Source organism: Periplaneta americana, chromosome 13 (genome assembly GCF_040183065.1).
Source record: "Periplaneta americana isolate PAMFEO1 chromosome 13, P.americana_PAMFEO1_priV1, whole genome shotgun sequence".
In the NCBI taxonomy this organism is placed as follows: Eukaryota; Metazoa; Arthropoda; class Insecta; order Blattodea; family Blattidae; genus Periplaneta; species Periplaneta americana.
Genome location: NC_091129.1, coordinates 22927732 through 22938189, shown reverse-complemented (window position 1 = coordinate 22938189; position 10458 = coordinate 22927732).

The following is a 10458-nucleotide window of genomic DNA, read 5'->3' as shown; positions in this document are numbered from 1 at the left end:
GATTAATTGTAGTAACTTTCGAGGAATATCACTTTTGTTGACGTACAAAATTTTGTCGAATATCCTTTTGAGAAGATTAACTCAATATGTAGATCAAATTTTGGGGGTTCATCAGTGTGGTTTCAGGCGTAACACATCGACTATTGATCAATTTTTTTTGTATTCGACAGATATTGCAGAAAAAATTGGAGTATAAGGGTACAGTACATCAGTTATTCATAGATTTAAAAAAGGCGTATGACTGGGTTAAGACAGAAGTTTTATATAATATTCTTATTGAATTTGGTATTCCCAAGAAACTAGTTCGATTAACTAAAATGTGTCTTAGTGAAACTTACAGCAGAGTCTGTGTAGGGCAGTTACTACCTGATGCTTTTCCAATTCACTGCGGGCTAAGGCAGGGAGATGAACTGTCACCTTTACTTTTTAACTTCGCTCTAGAATATGCCATTAGGAAAGTTCAGGATAATACAGAGGGTTTGGAATTGAACGGGTTACATCATCTTCTTGTCTATGCGGATGACGAGAATATGTTAGGAGAAAATCCACAAACGATTAGGGGAAACGCGGAAATTCTAGTTGAAGCAAGTAAAGCGATAGGTTTGGAAGTAAATCCCGAAGAGACAAAGTATATGATTATGTCTCGTGATCAGAATATTGTACGAAATGGAACTATAACAGTTGGAGATTTATCCTTCGAAGAGGTGGAAAAATTCAAATATCTTGGAGCAACAATAACAAATATAAAAGACACTCGGGAGGAAATTAAACGCAGAATAAATATGAAAATGCCTGTTATTATTCGGTTGAGAAGCTTTTGTCATATAGTCTGCTGTCAAAAAAAAATTAGAATTTATAAGAGAGTTATATTACCGGTTGTTCTGTATGGCTGTGAAACTTGGACTCTTACTTTGAGAGAGAAACAGGGAATGAGGGTTTTTGAGAATAAGGTTCTTCGGAAAATATTTGGGGCTAAGAGGGATGAAATAACAGGAGAATGGAGAAAGTTACACAACACAGAACTGCACGCATTATTTCCTTCACCTGACTTAATTAGGAACATTAAATCTAGACGTTTGAGATGGGCAGGGCAGGGCATGTAGCACGTATGGACGAATCGAGAAATGCATATAGAGTGTTATTTGGGAGGCCAGAGGGAAAAAGACCTTTGGGGAGGCCGAGAAGTAGATGGGAGGATAATATTAAAATGGATTTGCGGGAGGTGGGATATGATGATAGAGACTGGATTAATCTTGCTCAGGATAGGGACCAATGGCGGGCTTATGTGAGGGCGGCAATGAACCTCCGGGTTCCTTAAAAGCCAGTAAGTAAGTAAGTAAGTAAGTAAGCAAGTAAGTAATAATTGTTATTGTTCTTTTTCAGTTAATAGAGCTGTTGATTTCATTATAATATGTTTAATATTGCCGTAAAAAATAGTGTACAGCATACCAACTGAAATGAAGCTAATATAAAGCAGAGTGTGGAACTCATAAACATTATCCATATGATCCGAAAACATTCGTCATCCACCATCAGCTACATGTTATATCCGTTATCGGTACACAATCCCAGTTTGTATATGTATGTGGAAAATACTGTAATCCTGAAGTATTGCAATTCCTACGAAATTGATTTTTCCAATCACGCTAATTGGATTAACTTATGGAATCTGTGTGTCATTGGAAATACTATCCATATATGGTGTAATAAAACGAATTACACATCGATAATGTGAAAAACGTTTTGAAATACCGATTTCTAAATGTAGGTAACCAGAAAAATGTTGTAACTTAATAGAAATTAAATCACTGAGAAAGTATCAAAGAGAATTTACAAAAATTTGAATTAAATGCCTTTAATAAAAATTATTATACCATATTCAGGAATCATGTACAGGGATATCATTTTATTTTTACTTCAATTTTTATTGTACCTGAGTTTTTTAATGTACTTCACTACCACACCTTCTACTAAGGAAGTTCCAACTCCACACAGAACCAAGACCGCAGATAGTAAGCAGTACTGAGTTACTGAGTATAGTACGTTCCAGAAATATGTTCGCGTTTTCCAGTGACGAAAGAGCTTTCAATATTGAATCATATTTTCGCACAGGTACTGTCCGTTTGCCTACGTCGCATCCCGATTTCCCCCACCTGCTTCTGCTCGCCCCTCTGTAAAAGCTGGGCAGTCTTAGCTCTTTTCTAAAAACATTAATTTCTCTTAGGTATTGGACGTTTACGTAATATTATACAGCTGTTTAATTTAACTTAAATAAAAGGGCCTCGTTAAGTAATTAACTGTCACGTGATTTCCTCCCTTTCTACAATCCTGCGGCATAACCACTTGGACGGACAGTAGATAGCATGTCTGAGTAATTTTATATTTTCGGGTCGGGCAGAAGTGAAGATTGAATTCACAGTACGTAGAGTAGGTACAGAATTATTTCAACATGAGTTACTAGTACGAAGGACGAAACTGGCAATTGGAATTAGATGCAATAGTCTATAGTGCGATAATATGCACAAAAGAACTGAAGCCTGTATCGAAAAGAACGGCCACCATTTTCGAAATTGTGTTTAAATATTCATATTATGATTATTTTTCAATTTAACTTCTTTCTCTATATTGTACGCTAATGTGCTGTAGACAGTATAATATACAGTGCATAATGAATACGTTCGCATGGATAACTCACTTCGTGAGTAAAATCACTTATTCTTAATACAGTACTGTACTTTGATTAAAGACAAACCTAATGAAAATTATCAAACTAAAAATCGCGATATTTCCTAGTTTACGTAAATGGATGAACTACGTTTCTTCCTTCCTATACCTAGTAGAGTGATTTGTGTTTTACGCCAGTATCATCGAACTCCAGTCTTGGAGGGGGGAGCAAGCGGTGTCCGGTTCTCTAAAGGTATAGACAGGTTAATATTAAAAATGTTAGTAAAAATAAAATGATGTCCCTGTACAAATGAAAGTGTAATAATGTCAAAATTATGAACAGGTCCCGATCCCGCTTTGGCCGATTAACATTTTTGGAATATTCCGACTTTTTCTCCCAATTCTAATGTGATTTCGGAAAATCCCATAAGGAATCCTGAAACTTTCATCGCCAAATACAACCAAGTTACACAAATTTCACAGACATGCATAATAAATCTCCATAAATCTGAATTCGGAATAAGGAAAGAAAAAAATCAACCTGTTAAGATGGGCACATCGTTACGATTTTGTATGTTTCCGGATCATATGAATAATGTTTATGATCCATGTTGAATCTTTCGTACACTACTTTTTAACACTTGAATATAAATACTTTATAAAATGGCGATCTTACTCGTGTTAATTATGTAAGCATGTGTGGCTTACAGCTGTTTCGGTGTAGCTTGACACCATCCTCAGAGCCTACTAGATCTTGGCGTTATGTTAACTTCGCTGCCTGTTGTGTGGGTGCGTTCGTGTGATGAAGAGTTGTGTCAAATAGTGTGTGTGTTCTGAAATTGATCTGTGTGTTGAAAATTTGATTAGGGTGTGTTTTAGTGTGTCTGTATATTTGATATTGTTCTAGTGTGTTGAGTTTTTGGTTCTTGTGTTGTATGTGTAGGATTTCCATGTCTGTACTTATGTTATTGTATGTGTGGTTAGCATTAGTTATGGAAATCTACATATGTCGAACACATAATTAATATAGCATTATAAAAATGATATTTACTTATTGTTTTAGTGCGTTGAGTTTTTGGTTTTTAGGTTCTATGTGTAGGATTTCCATGTCTGTATTTATGTTATTGTAAGTGTGGTTAGCATTAATTATGGAAATCTACATATGCCGAACACATAACTAATAATTATATGTAATTATAATAATAATAATGTGTAATCGTAATTTTTGGGGTCAATCATTTAAGGGGATATGTATGACTTTTAAAACTTCCACAATTTTCGGCCAAAATTTATGAAATTTAAGCTATATAAACAGATTTATAATAATATCATCTGTATAAAATTTGGTGCAATTAGGTCTAATAGTTTTGAAATTATATTTTTAAGTATATTTTATATTGACGTTACTAAAAAGCTCCTTCCATCAAAGTTTTCAAAATGTTTAGTTCATATTTGCTCAAAATCTTGAAAATAGTTATTGGAATGAAAGTGAATTAGCTTTTTGAGCTTAGTAATAGTATAAGTTAAAGTGCAATCAAAGATAAAATATTATTTCTAAATTAAAGAAACACGTAGTCTAATAAAAGTAAATATCCAGAAACAAGCAACAAATAAAACATCAACAATACATTTGAATTAAGAAATAAAAGAATCTAGATACAATCTACTGACCCAAATGTAAATTAATTTACCTTCGATGTCAAATCCGAAATGAATTTATTTCTCTCTTCTCCTGAATAATGCCTATACTTTTTTTTCATGTTGCGTCTCATAATGCCGTTTTATGTTGCTTATTTTGCAAATGATATTTTTTTACACAACAAACACTGGACTTCATCACCATGTTCGAAGCATAAATATTGTATCTTCCACTCTTCCTCGAAAGCTTTAAGCGCTTCCGTTCCGTCATGATGCGCTGTGTTCTAAGATCTGTACATCCTTTAGCAATGTTTACAGGTAAAAGAGCTCTGCGCGCGCAGCGGGCATAAAAGAGCTCTCGCTCCAAATTACTAGTCACCATCGCAAGACTGCACTACATTACTGATTCTTGTAACCTTGGTTATTTAACGATACTTTTTCAATTACTGGCTTATTTAGCGTCAATTGAATTGGTGTTAACGAGATGGTATTTGACAAAATGTGACTCTCCAATCACAATGTTGAATAATTGTCTCTGTGCATAATATATTTTGGACATTTTCACTTGTGGACATTTCTGTATATTAGGCTTATGCATTTTGATTTTCGGCCATTTCTACTTATAGGATATTTTGACTAATGGCTTTATTTTATTGGACGTTTTAGTAGTGGACATTTTTGTAGTGTACTTTCTGTATATTGGACTTTGTGCTGTGGACGAATTGACCTAGAATGTTTCAGTAACTTGAAAAACCTTCAAATTCGTTCTCAAACTATAGACAACATGGTAAAATATAAAACTCATACAACATCGCATACAGAATAAATAGCACTCTACAAAAACATCTCAACACAGAAACAACACAAATAAACAAATACAACCACACAGGCGTCTGCAAACTCAAATGTAACACCTGCAACAACTTCTACATAGGACAGACAGGCAGATCGTTTCAAACACGTTACAAAGAACACATCACAGCCATAACAAAATTACAAAACACCTCCACATATGGAGAACACATCACAAATGCTAACCACCCCCACAGAGACATCAACGCAGACATGGAAATACTACACATCCAACCAAAAAGCCAGGAACTAAACACACTAGAACAATACGAAATATACAGACACACGAAAACACACCCCAACGAAATTCTCAACACACAACTCAACTTCAAAACACACACACTCTTTGACTGTACACTATACCACACGAACACACCCTCACAGGAAACAGAACAAATGGCGCCAAGACCAACAACGATCAGTTCTGAAGATGACCCATAAATAGATCGAAACATGTAACCGAGGTACAATGAAATTTAAAACAGGAAAGCCTTACCATACATATTCCGAAACTCATACTTGCATTTAGGGGAGAGTCGGGTAGTATCGGTCATCAGGTAATATCGGACAGTGCGTTTCCTTCATCTACCACCATATGGTAGTACCTGAATGACATGGTTACGTTTCTCTATGCGACATCACAGAAACGTAACCATGTCAATCAGGTACTATCATCGTGTGGTAGATGAAAGAAACTCACTGTCTTATATTACCCGATGTCCGATACTACCCGACTCTCCCCTAAGGGAAGCATAGGCTTGTATGTTGTGTAAAGTTTATGTAATTTGAGAAATAAAACAGATATAAAAATGATCTTTATCTTTAGCTCTTCTCTCATCCCTAAACAAAGAACTTTTTCTTTACTTTGTGTTTAATACAAAGACAACCATTAAGAAAGCTACAGAGTTCATTGCTACTCGCTCTCCTAATCTGCTTCTTCCCCTATGATAACCGTTTCATAACAATCCACGTTACCCTCATTTTGTGTCGAAAGCGCGCAATCTGCCTTCTTCTGTTCCCGCAATCAAAAGTCGTCATCTTCCTCATCCCGCAATCAAGCTCTCTCTCGCAGCTGTAGGTTAAAACTAAGTCAATTTGGTTTCAGAATTGAATAAACCTCTCCCCTCCCTTTAAACTTGGGGGGTAGGAAACGATCAAGAAAATTCTACGACAGAAATACTCGTCTAAAATGAAGACATGGTAATATTAAAGATTTCCTTCTTGTTAGAGGCTGAACTGAATTAACTTTTGTCTTTTCTTGATTCCTTTGTTCCCAGTTTACATGTGATGTAAAGATGAAAGAAGTGTATGTTTGAGGAAGAAAGAAAATGCTATTGGCTTACAATTCTTATAAAACAGGTTTAGTAGTTAAGTGATGACCTAAATCTAATATTAATGAGTATTTACTTGACAACTCTGTAAGTTAAGTGTTTGTAAACAGACTAGGAAGCTCATCAGTGCATTACCCGAAGCTCAACGTTAACTGCTTGCAACTAGTATTTGTTTAAGTAATGTAGGGCCGTATTCATAGACATTTTAGCGCGGGCTTCCGGTGGATGATCAGCGTTTTTCGTATTCATAATCCAGTGTTAGCGATAGGATATGATTTGAAGTTGCACTAATACTAATTTTTAAGTTTTTTATTAACATGTTTACCAATAGACAGGTTTTTATAAACTAAAGTTACTACCGTAAAAGTGCCTATCGTGGCTGTGTGGTCAGATATTCAGTCTGTCACGGAGGCGAATGTACTAAGGGTAAAAAAGTAATGGCAACAGTTCGATATTTCTTACATGGCTTTATTCACAGGGGTACAACATTTACGTACCTTCTATGTAGCCGCCCCCTTATTTATTACCTTTTGCCAAATGTTTGGAAGGCGTCGTACACCATCAGCGCATCCATCTTTGTTGATGTTCCGCATTGACCGCCCTAAAGCACGGATAAGTTCGTCTCTGGTATTGAACCGGGTACCTCGCAGCGGTTTTTTCACTTTGGTGAAAAGATTGTAATCGCATGGATCATATCGGGTGAGTCACAGTCTTAAGCAAGTTGCAGAGGAAGTCGGTTCGCTTTGTGCAAGTCAGGAGATAGTAACGTGTAGTAGAGGCGTTGACCTGTGTTAAACCGGTGAATAAGTGTGCGTAACAGTGAAATGGAGGATAGCACAGTGAAACAAGACATAATGGAAATGAAGGAGAGCATGGCAGAGCTAAGGAAGAGGATGGATGAAATTCAACTGGAAAACGAAATTCTGAAAAGCAAATGGGATCAATTTGAAGAGGAAAAGAGGAGAAAAAAACTTGTTATTTTTCGGTATAGAAGAAAAAGATAGAGAACAGAGTATCGATACATATGAGAAGATATTAGGAGTGTGTTGGGAGTGTTTTGGTATGGACGTGAGCGATGGACAAGTACAGGAAGCATTTAGAATAGGAAAAAAGCAAATACAAAATTCGGAACATGCTAGGCCAATATTAGTAAAATTTAAGAGTTTGGTTACGAAGGAGAGGATGACGTGAATATGTTAGGAGAAAATACACAAACGATTAGGGAAAACACGGAAATTTTACTTGAAGCAAGTAGAGCGATCGGTTTGGAAGTAAATCCCGAAAAGACAAAGTATATGATTATGTCTCGTGACCAGAATATTGTACGAAATGGAAATATAAAAATTGGAGATTTATCCTTCGAAGTGGTGGAAAAATTCAAATATCTTGGAGCAACAGTAACAAATATAAATGACACTCGGGAGGAAATTACACGCAGAATAAATATGGGAAATGCGTGTTATTATTCGGCTGAGAAGCTCTTATCATCCAGTCTGCTGTCGAAAAATCTGAAAGTTAGAATTTATAAAACAGTTATATTACCGGTTGTTCTTTATGGTTGTGAAACTTGGACTCTCACTCTGAGAGAGGAACATAGGTTCAGGGTGTTTGAGAATAAGGTGCTAAGGAAAATATTTGGGGCTAAGAGGGATGAAGTTACAGGAGAATGGAGAAAGTTACACAACACAGAACTGCACGCATTGTATTCTTCACCTGACATAATTAGGAACATTAAATCCAGACGTTTGAGACGGGCAGGACATGTAGCACGTATAGGCGAATCCAGAAATGCATATAGAGTGTTAGTTGGGAGACCGGAGGGAAAAAGACCTTTAGGGAGGCCGAGACGTAGATGGAAGGATAATATTAAAATGGATTTGAGGGAGGTGGGGTATGATGATAGAGACTGGATTAATCTTGCACAGGATAGGGACCGCTGGCGGGCTTATGTGAGGGCGGCAATGAACCTTCGGGTTCCTTAAAAGCCATTTGTAAGTAAGTAAGTAAGGAGAGGATTACAAAGAATAGGAGGATGCTAGGGAACACAACGATCAGAATAGATGACGACTGGAGCTACGAAGTGAGACGTAGAAGAAGAGTTCTAATCCCGTTTCTTAAAGCAGCGCGTAATAATGGACAATTCGCGAATCTCATCAAGGACAAAATTAAGAAAAACAATTTGGTTTTTAGTGTAGAGGAGTGCTTAGTAACATTAAAGGAACCGATCGTAGGCTCAGAAGAAAAGGAAAGGAACAGAAAAATTTTGAAACAATAAATCAAGAACATCGTAGCTAAAGGCGAGGTTAGTGACACAAGTATGGTGAGTGTACGCGAGAAAAATGCAAACGTGTCAAACTCAGTGACGATTTCCGGAAAGCAGTTAGTGACGTCAACTGATGAAGAAACAGGAGTGACGCGAACTGGCATTCCACAAGCTCAGCAGAACAAGACCTCAATGCAAGCGAATGGAAATAGTGGGCATGAGATGGGAGCAATTCCGAAGCGGGTGAAGGAACTAAGATCTAAATCGAGGCTGACGAGAAGTAGAGTAACGCAAGTAGGAGATAGTTCAGGGAGCAGTGATGAAGGAAGAAGGGAAAACAAGGTGAAAAAACAGTATGACTTAAGGAAATGGTGTGGAGGGGAAATAAATCGTGGGAAAAGAAAACTAAAATCTAAAAAGTAGCAATGTGGAAAAGTGAGTAGTGAAAAGTGCAAATAATTAGAGATGTAGAGTGAGGGGAAACGTGTCATACAGGAGGGGGTTACAGTACTTTTGGTATAATGATGAGTTAGGAGTAAAACAGGGGAAGAATTGATGACAGACAAAAAAAGACTAGTGGAAGAATTGCAATAAGAAATTTTAACAAAGTAATGTCCTAATTGACTTGTACGAGAGGCGTGTAAAACGGGGAGACGGCACTGTATGCTAATATTGTGAAGTGCCGCCTCGCCGAAAGGTGTATTGCTTAAATACAAATATATACATTCATTCATTCATATCGGGTGAGTACGGTGGATGTTCCAGAAGTCCGCGTTTTCCGTCTGCCTTGGAGGTACAGCGTGGTGCAGTATTACCCCATCAATGTCATACGCCACGATGAACATCACCTTCACAGCACTTTGTGTAGAGCGCACTTTCTTCGGACGAGAAGAACATGGATGCTTCCAGTCATTTGATTGACGTTTCAAGTTTGGTTGGTTCGTATGAGCGAGCTCAGGTTTCGTCCAAGAAAGTCGTCATCTTTCCTTTGGTACCGGTCGAACAAGGCCTGCGCGACTGAATAGCGGTGCCGTTGTTAAACCTCGGTAACCCAGAATGTCTTGCAGAATGTGGAGCACAGTTTTGCGAAATACTCACACTTCCGGTGCTAACTCACGAGCAGTCCATCGCCGATCAGCATCCAACAGGGAAGCAAGGAGTTGAACTGTGTTGTCCTCCACGCGGGGTCGTCCTGTACGGAGGTTGTCCTGAACGGCATCCCTGCCTTCCCGGAACGCTTTAACCCATCGTGCAACTGTGCGATATGGCATCGACACATGCTTCTCGCAGTCCCTGAAAACATTCTTGTGCACTACGACCTCGTGTCACTTCAATTTTGATCCAGGAACGTTGCTCTAGTTTTGTAAACGTGGTCTTAGGGCACTCGCACTATCCCTACGAAAGTAAACGTTCTACAGACTGCAGTAAATTGACAGAGTACTGTCGCCGCTTGCTGCACTAACTCATCTAATAGTCCTTGTTCATGTCCACACATCTGGCAGCTCTCGAACGCACCATCGTCACGTGACAGCAGTGTTGCCATTACTTTTTTTTCCAACCTATGTACTAACACGGAAATTCATCTCCGATTAAAACTTATCTTCCCTCTCCATATCTAATTGTGATACAACCACGTCACATGTTAAGGTCACAGTACAGGTCTTGTCTACTGTACTGCACGAAGCGTGTAATAGAAAATGCTGCTGAACT